The sequence below is a fragment of the Vombatus ursinus genome, unplaced genomic scaffold (assembly GCF_900497805.2).
Source record: "Vombatus ursinus unplaced genomic scaffold, bare-nosed wombat genome assembly UNPS02014813.1, whole genome shotgun sequence".
Taxonomy (NCBI): domain Eukaryota; kingdom Metazoa; phylum Chordata; class Mammalia; order Diprotodontia; family Vombatidae; genus Vombatus; species Vombatus ursinus.
The window spans coordinates 29,111,080-29,120,667 of NW_020954591.1; the positions used below are offsets into that span (position 1 = coordinate 29,111,080).

A 9,588-nucleotide genomic window follows, 5' to 3' on the forward strand; every position below is an offset into this window, starting at 1 on the left:
GTGTGTGTGTGTGTGTGTGTGTGTGTGTGTGTGTGTGTGTGTGTGTGTGTGTGTACAAGCTCAGGCAACCAGCAATCTAAGAATTTGTGGAACTAACTTCAAATCTCCCAGAACTACTAATTGTGATAGTTTTTGTTTATATAGTGCTTAGATGCCCCAGGCACTATGCTAAGTGCTTTTTACTGATAGCTTATTTAATCCTCTAAAGCCTGGGCTTCATCTGGATCATTCACTGGAGGCTATAGAAGACAGACCCAAAGAAAATTCAGGGTCCAGTTTGTCAAGTTTGGGGGATTACAGTGGGATGAAAAAAACCAGAAGATTCTAGGTTAAGTCTAGAATTAGTTGCTGGTTCTTGCTTTCCTGTGATCTAAGAAGGAAGCCTAGAGGCTTATTGGTCTCTGTTCAGGTTGTACAGAACCCATGTTTCCCACCTGGGTATCCCCCATTTTTACAGAGTCATCTATCAGTCTATCATCTATCAGTCTACTTCCTTTAAGTGGGAATTAAAATAGGATGTCTGGTGGTCTGTCCTCTGAATTATAGGAATTCTTTGTACATCAGTCCTCTGTCCTCTTCTGCAGTTTTATATTTTTCAATAGTTAGAGTACTCCAGTTGCTCAATAAATATTTGTGGAATTGAATTAAACTGTTCCCTGATAGTCAAATCTAGTGTGGGTCCTCATTCTTTAACTTCTTTGCAATATTTTTTTGGTGTGGTGTTCAAAATAATTTATTTGATATTTTGTTATTTACTCTATCCCTTTTTATTTTTTATCAATTTATTTTTAGTTTTCAACATTCACTTTCATAAGGTTTTGAGTTTCAAAATTTCTTCCCCTTCTTCCCCACCTCCTTCCCTAAGATGGTATGCAATCTGATATAGGCTCTACATATACATTCCTGTTAAACATATTTTCACATTGTCATGTTGTAAAGAAGAATTAGAACCCATAGGAAGAACCACAAGAAAGAAAAAACAGAACAACAAAACAGAAGAAAAAAAAGAGCAAATAGTATGCCTCAATCAGCATTCAAGCTCCATAGTTCTTTCTCTGGTTGTGGATAGCATTTTCCGTCATGAGACTTTTGGAGATGTCTTAGATCCTTGTATTCTTTGTAGTATTTTGACACAATTTACCTCAATGATATATTTTCCTCCTTTGGCTTCCATGATACTGAACTCTCTTAGTTCTCTTCCTCCCTTCTCTGACTCCTTTTTATCCTTCCACCCCTGGCCCTGAATTATAGGATATCAGTCCTATATCCTCTTTTCCAGTTACTGTCTCCTTTGGTACTTTATCCACTCCAAATCTTTCAGTTATCGCGTCTTCATACATAGCTTTAGGTTTTCCAGGCACACTATTGGGGAGTATAAAGGAGCCCAGACTTGTCATCCCAAATTAATACTGATGCAGAGACAAGCTTAATTTTATTGGGTTTCTGAAAATGCTAAGAATTCCCAAATGATATTTTATTGTGCAATATTTGAGATTTTTACTTTCAGTTGAGGTGGAGTTCTTGTGGCCCTAGATACAATTGAAGGATGATAAAAAGATTCCATTGTGACTCCCAAACTGCTCCTTGTGCCCAATTAGCTTGATGAATTAAGAATCCTAGGTTCACTACCCTGTGGTGGTGCTTCCTAGAGAAACCAACAATTTTGCAAGCAGGAAGTATGCTTGGTTGTAGTAGGGAAACTAAGGAAAGCTGACAAAATTGAACACTACATTTAGAGGGGGTCTGACAGATTGATGAAGGACACTGGAAACCACATCTTGCAAGGGTCACTTGAAAGAGTTGAAGATAGTTATCTTGGAGGAGGGAAGACATACTTAATACAATTCAGGGAGTGATTCTAAGGACATCACTGTTTCTCAGTGACAGTTGAGTGATGTTAATCTGTTTTATCATCTCAGTGATACTTTACTCTGGAATGAACTTTGAAATATATGTTAAGATTAACTCACTGACCTTTTGGACTTCCTGATAAAGGGGCCTGTATCGGGAAATGTTTTACCCGTTTTACAATTGCAGAAATTTAATCCCAAGAAGAAAATGGGGAAAAGGTTACCAGAAGACCAAAATATAGACTCAAAGAGTGGCAGATTTCTTATGGGAGTTAAACCAGCAAATTCTCATTTAGTAGAGCAGGATATTCTCCTGCCCTCGATCTGAGGACAAGGTATAGCTCAGAAACATTAGCCCGCCTCGTCAGGTGAACAAATATTTGTTTAAAATTGTGGCATTGCTTTTCTTTTGGGTTAAGACCTTAAACTGCTTCACACAAATGACCTCATTTATCTTTACCACACATATTCATCCATGAAATAGGCAGGACAAAGGATTTGTTTTTGTTAAGAAGAGAAGCAACTATCATAGTGGAAAAGATGCTGAACTCTTCCTGGGTTCAAGTACTGCCTCTGACAGGCACTGTCTAAATAAGTGACTATGGACAGGTCATGCTCGGAGAACGTTCTAAGACCAGAGGTGACAAATTTGAGGTCTGGATCTTGCAGGGCCTCCAAACTCCCTGAGTTCCACCTAACTAGGTTAAAATGCAGTTGAGAAATGTTTAACAAGATAAATTGAAATACAAAAAGATAATGTTAATTTGTGGTTTTCTAAGTCAATATGAGGCTTGCAGGGATTTATTTCAATTTGAATTTGACAGCATTGCTCTAAGACACCACTATAGATGGTTGTAATCTGCCATGGGTGGAGGAATTTCCTACTCAGGAAATTCTCACACCAATTCAAATCATGAGCCTTCAAAATATTGATGCATCATGATGGTGACAACGACTATTTCTATGGTAAATGTTAAGCTGCAGAGGATATAGGTTGACAAATGTTAAATTACTTGTCCAGTGTCATAAAATACATCAGCAGCAGGGTCAAAGCCAAGAACTCAGCTATTCAGATTCCATGGTCAGACTTTGTACCCTTTGATTGTCAATAGACTAGCTCAGGGGTGAGGAACTTGTGACCTCGAGGCCACATACAGCCTTCTAGGTCCTTGGGTATGGCCTTTTGACTGAATCCAAGTTTTGCTGAACAAATCCTTTTATTAAGGGCCACGTTATAGAGGGCCATATGTGGCCTCAAGGCAACAGATTCCCCACCCATGCTAGGTGTTGTCAGCATGTATAAGCTGACAACAAGTATTGCTTTTTGAATTTCTCTGTTATGGGGAGAGAGCTCTCTACTTTGCTATGGACATCTACCAGTTTCCTAGAAGAAACTCACAAGCTTAATTATATGCTGCCAAGATGTTATTAGGGCAGCTAGGTGGTACAGTGGACAGAGTGCCAGGCTGGGAGTCAGGAAGGCTCATCTTTCTGAATTCAAATCTGGTCTCAGAAACTTATTAGCTGTGTGCCCCTTGGCAAGTCACTTCACCCTGTTTGCCTCTGTAAAATGAGCTGGAGAAGGAAGTGGCAAGCCACTCCATTATCTTGGCCAAGAAAACCCCAAATGTGGTCCCAAAGAGTTGGACTTAACAACAGCGAGGTGTTAATAAAAATGAAAAACAAAAAACCTTTACAGGGATATGACCAATATCTGGAATTTGATAAGAATCTAAAATGAAGAAAGCTTGAATAAGGAAGAAGGGAAATAGAAGTGCAGGAATTTCTTCTTAATAAAGGTGAGTCCAATAAATCGTAACCTAGAAAGGCTGTAAAACCTTCCTTAACTGTATTTCAATTTAGCCCTAGGCTGGATCAGATGTCCTTTTACCTAGGGTCAGAAGGTAGACAAGGTGATTTTTTTTTAAGGGCCCTTTGAGTCCAACCTTTCTATTTCTATGCATTGCTGCTCTTCTTTCTAATGGGGAGTGATTTTAGGAAAGGAAAGAGGGACAGTGAGGTTGAGATAGATCTGATTGGGTTGTAGTTGAAGGGTGGGAATATGAACCCCTCACTTTCTTGCTCAATTGTTTGCGTGTTATAAGGACCAAATGGGGGATACTTCCCTCATTCTAAGCTTCTAGGCCATTGCATAAGAAAATCATCAACCTCTGAGTATTTTGGGAACCTAAGCTTTTTTACAGCTATGTCCTTCTTGATGGTCCTGGGGGGGTGGATGAGAGGACATAATCTCTGGAGGGGTTTATACCCCCTTAAGAGCTTTCCTTGCAGTAGTATAATTTTCAACCACGTTTCACCATGATCTTCCACAAGCCTTCATGACTGACTGTATTAAAGGCCTTGGTCAGGTTCATGAGTGTTATGTACAGACCTCTGTTCTGCTTCCTGGCATTTCCCCTGGAGTTATTGGGCACCAGACACCATACTGACTGTTCCTCAGCCGTTTCTGAAGCCACACTGGCTCTCACATAACTGTCTTCCAGGTGAAGGATCAGTCAATTAAGGTGGTCTCTGGAAAGGATCTTGCTGGCGATGATGAAGAGAAAGAGCTCCCTGTGATTGTCACAGTACAGCCTGTTTCCTTTCTTTATAGAGATGGATCATGGAGGCATCTTTGAATTCCTGGGGGATAACCTCTTCTTGCCATATAACCTGGAAGATTTCAGTAAGCTACTGTATGAGCAGTGGACCCTCTTGCTTTGTAGATCTCTGCTGGGATAGAATCAGCACTAGGTGCTTTTCCACATGAGATGAGCCTAATGGCATTCTTGGTACAAGAATTCTTGTTACAAGGGCGCTGTCAAGGTCTCTCTGAAGAACTTAATATCAGTTGTGAGATATGGGAGACACTGGCACAGGACCATCCGGCATGGCATGCCCACATCAGAGAAGGTTGCTGCATGAGCAAAGCAGAATCACAGTAGCACAGAGGAAATGTGAGATTCGCAGATCTAGAGACCTCTGCATCCCAAGTGTTGTAATGGACTGTTTGTGTCTGACCTGTGGTAGAGCCTTCTGACCTTGTATTGGACTGATCAACCACAGTGGTACATGCTGTACCCTGACCCCAACATTGTGATGTCATTGGTCCTTTGAGTGGAATGAACAACAATAATTTTCAACTGACACTATTATCTTCCAGCTGTTTAGAATTCAAACATTGTTAACATTCTTGTGTTAACAAGGTTGGACTACCTTGATGAAAAACAGACTTGTCCCTAATAAAGGGATAGAAATCCCTTGTAATCCAAAGGGATTTGGATTACAAAAGGTACAATTTTACCTTGTGTGGAGGGGTGTGGGATGGGGCAGTGCTGAAGAGCAGATTTTGAAGACAAGCAAGAGTGATACTAATTACTTGTGACCTGACTAGACCAAAAGTAATGGTGAGATTTTAAGAGGATGTTGTTGTTATTCAGTCATGTCCAACTCTGTGTCCCCATTTAGGATTTTCTTGGCAAAGATGCTGGAAGGGTTTGCCATTTCCTTCTCCAGCTCATTTTACATGTGAGGATACTGAGGCAGAGTTAAGTGACCAAGGTCACACAGCTAGTAAGTGTCTGAGGCCAGATTTGAGCTCAGTGAGATGAGTCTTCCTGACTCCCAGCCAGGCACTCTATCCACTATACCACCTAGCTGCCCTTAAGATACACATGTCCTGCTAAGTGTCTGTCTTCTTGGGGGGCAAAGGAGCAAGTGACAGCTTGCGCTCAAGTGTTCTCTTTCTCTTTTTCTCTCTCCCCCTCCTTACCTACCCCCACCTTTCTTCTATCATTTCTCTGTACTTGAAGTCAGAAAGCCTGCAACATTCACCGTTTCTATCGTTATTTTCTTACCATTTTGCTGTGGTAAAATCTTGAATTGTTTTGATTTGCATAGGGACAGGGATTTCACTAATACAGGGAACTCCTTGGTGGAGAAACTCCCTCTATCAATGTAGGTTGGCATTTTCTCTACCACTTAAGAGAATAAAGCGTGTCCTAGAGCACTCTGAGGTTGAGCGATTTGCTAAGAGTTGCACAGCTAGCATATGCCAGTGGCAGGATTTGGACCCAGGTCTAATTCGCTTTAAGGCTGGCTCTTTATTCATTATGTCATGAAAATCACTTATTCTTTGTGATTTAGAGCAAGGTTTCATAATATTTGAGGTTTGTAAAAAAAATTTTGAATCAGAATTATTATTATTCAGAAACCAGGATGCAGAAAAATGACTTCTTCAAAAATAGTATTGTAAATTCCCTTCAGACGGAAACTATTTGGCAAGTTCATAGAACAATTGTTTTCCTTGAGATAGATGGCAGCACTAAGTCTTTCAAAGTCTGACCCCAACCCCCCCACCCCATTACAACAGACTAAATTCTTTTTTGTAATTAATAATGCTTGAAGTAATTAGACTATAAGCTGGGACTTGAAAACTTTACTATGCAGAGATTCTTTTTTCTTTTTTTTTCTGTTGAGGCAATCAGGGTTAAGTGACTTGCCCAGGATCACACAGCTAGGAAGTATCAAGTGTCTGAGACTGGATTTGAACTCAGGTCTTCCTGACTCCTAGGCTGGAGCTCTATCCACTGCACCACCTAGCTACCCCACTGTGCAGAGATTCTTGTGGAAATAATATGCAATAGGCCTTGACATGTATATGATTATTAGTTCAATCTTCCCATATGTACATGATATATGGAAAAGACTATTTTAATTCAGTTAATCTACCTTTACTTGGGTCAGTGTTTGAAATATTTTGTTGGTATTTTCCTTTGTTTTCTTTCTTAATAGAGCTTTATCATCTCCCTTTTCAAACTATATCCCTAAGTTATGTGAGAATACAATATGGGTCATTGTTTATTTTGACACTTCATTTCTGAAAGCATGAAGGAATACGAGGGTAATGTTCATTATTTCATAATTCTGGTTATAAGAAATACTGAGGCGTGGCTTAATTTCCATTAATATTTTCAGTGACTCAACAGTGTCAGTTTAGAGGTGGGCAAGGCCCTGACTGATGGTTTGCAAGCCTGTAGGACAAGTCTATGAAGGGTAAGTTGAGCGGTGATTGTCAATAGATACTATCTGTTGACAGTTTTGTTGCTCTGGCACTAGATGGTGATACTGTAATGAAGTCTCACATGTTTGATGGAAATATAGAAGCTATTGAATGAAGATTAGTTATGTGATTCAAGCTGGGCTTACAGGTTGTCTTTGCTATTTATTTGCTTCTTTTATGTCATTATGCTGGGTGATCAATAATCATTTGAGTCACTGTACCAGAAAATCCCAAGAGGAAGCAGTAGGTTAATATATACATATACATATATATACGTATATACACACACACATATACATATATATACACATATATACATATATACGCATATACACATATATACATATTATATATACACATATACATATATATACATATATATAGTCTCTATATATAGTCTTCTAGTAAGCCATATTGGGGAAAGATGGAGAATAATCCTTGAGGAAGCTAGACTTCCAGCAGCTAATAAAGAAGTGACATGCAATGATATTTCCAGAAAATAGCATACATGTACATATACAACTTGCCCTTTTCCCAGGTAAACCGTTGGTCAGCCATCATGAAGATCTCTTTCAAAAACTGCTTCAGAATGAAAATATTCAATAAAATGAGCAGCTATTGGAAGACAAAGGTTCCATTGAAATGTTTATAATAGCAGGAAGCTTCATAGATAGCAAATTCTGTTTTAATAATACTAGATTCATGTTAGGCAATGCAACCTAGACACTTCAGCTGTTGTCAGATCCTTATCAGAGATATTTGATTCAAGGCCTTTCTGTGTTCCAAACCAGCACTTCTGTTTTCTGAGACTTTTAAATGCCATAATGGTTTCAACTAGTCAGAGTCTCCAGATGTGCTTTTCTTGCTCGCATCCCCAGATTCCTAAGAGGGTCACTTTTGGGAGATGGGAGCAAGAGCAGATCTGGTGTTAGAGTAAAGATGAGGGAGCTCTTTATCCCTATAGACATCTAGGGAGATTTTGTAGCAATGACATGGGCATGTAAATGACAAAGACAGGTGATTGTAGTAAAAAATCTTTTCTTTGATCTCCTGCCTAAACTCAAATAATGTTGAACAATTAAGAGCTAATAAAACTCCCCTACTGCTTTTGCAACCTCTCAGTCATGATGGAGTCACAGAAGTCAAGTCTGAATAATTTTATCTTTCAAATGCTTAATAAATTCATCTTTTAGGAGATAGAAAAAGCAACGGGGAACTGCTACTAAGGTTTTGATTCTGAGCAACAAAGATGGAGTAATAGGTGAAATTGAAAAGATAGGAATCTAAGAAGAGAATAACAATGTTATGTTAGAGTTTGTGATAGACAGGAAGTGGAATGCTGTTCATTATCTGATTTTTATTGTTGTTCAGTTGTGTCCAACTCTTTGTGGCCCCATTTGGGACTTTCTTGGCAAAGATGCTAGTGTGGTTTGCCATTTCCTTCTCCATCTCATGTAAGTGTCTGAAATCAGATTGGAACTCAGGTCTTCCTGACTCCAGGCCCAGTGCTCTATCCACTGTGCCACCTACTTGCCTTTCATTATTTGATAGGTACCCCAAATTGGAGTGTAGGGTGTTCAGGGAAGACTAGTAACTCTGGTGTTATCCCTTTCAGGCCTGCTTTCTACCTTTGGTATCTACCTGATCCACCTCTCACCTGTGACTCCAGGAAGCTGTAGCACGAGTAGGGGCCATACCCCAGTAAACCATTTTGGCAGATGGGCTGAACCAGGTTGAGGATAACAGGGATCTCAAACTCATTGTTGAATTAGAGGGGTGTCTACCCCAAGCAGGTGAAGATTTCCTCTGATGGAATAGGCAGATGAGAACAATTTGTTCCAACAGCCATGAAAACAGCTGAAGCAGGCGCAGTGGGACACTTAGGGCTTGATTAGACATCAGAGACACCAAAGTCACCCACTGCATCTTGAGCCATCACCAGTCGTCTTGTCTCTGTCCTGTCACTGGACATTGTGACAACTCTGGAAGTGAGAGTAAGGCCGATGACTTCATGCAACTCTGCCTTGCTTAAATCCAACTTGTGCATGAATCAAAAGACATTAGCCCTACCATTTTACCTGTCTCAAAGTCCTGTGGTGACAGGCAAGGAACAAAACAACAGGTGTGGATATACTGATAGCTATAGTCACAACCCTGCACACAAGCGGCCCAGGCCACAGAGTCATCTCACTGGAAGCAGCATTGGATTCAGCAGCCTGCTGGGTGTCTGAGCAGCCTTTTAAGGACTGCACTGCTCACCTCCTGGTGTGAGGAAAGGTCTAGAAAAAGTGCCCTAAAAATTGTCTGCATACCCAGCCCTGGCCTGGTTACCACGGAGGGTGGGGCTCCCCTCCTGCAGCTGAAACAAAAAAAAAGTACAAAAACTTCTGTAAAGATGATTCCACTTACCATCAGTACATAGAATGTGTACATATATATAGATAGCACAAAATTCAGTAAACCTGAAAGATAAATAGCTCTTGTCGCAAGAGAACTCAGCAGGTATCACATCCAAATAGCAGCCCTGAGTAAATGGCTGGCAAATGAAGGCCAACTTACTGAAGTTGGAACTAGATACACATTTTTCTGGAGTGGTTGCAATGAAAGGGAGTGCTGTGAAGCTGAAGTATCAATCAAAACTAATCTAGTCAACAAGCTTGTATGCCCACCAAAAGC

At 40.2% G+C, this 9,588-nt stretch overlaps 1 pseudogene; it reads right to left on the reverse strand.

Annotated features, from left to right (window-relative positions):
• Positions 1 to 6,723: 6,723 nt before the first annotated feature.
• Positions 6,724 to 7,616, reverse strand: LOC114054458 (annotated as a pseudogene).
• Between the last annotated feature and the right edge of the window lie 1,972 nt (positions 7,617 to 9,588).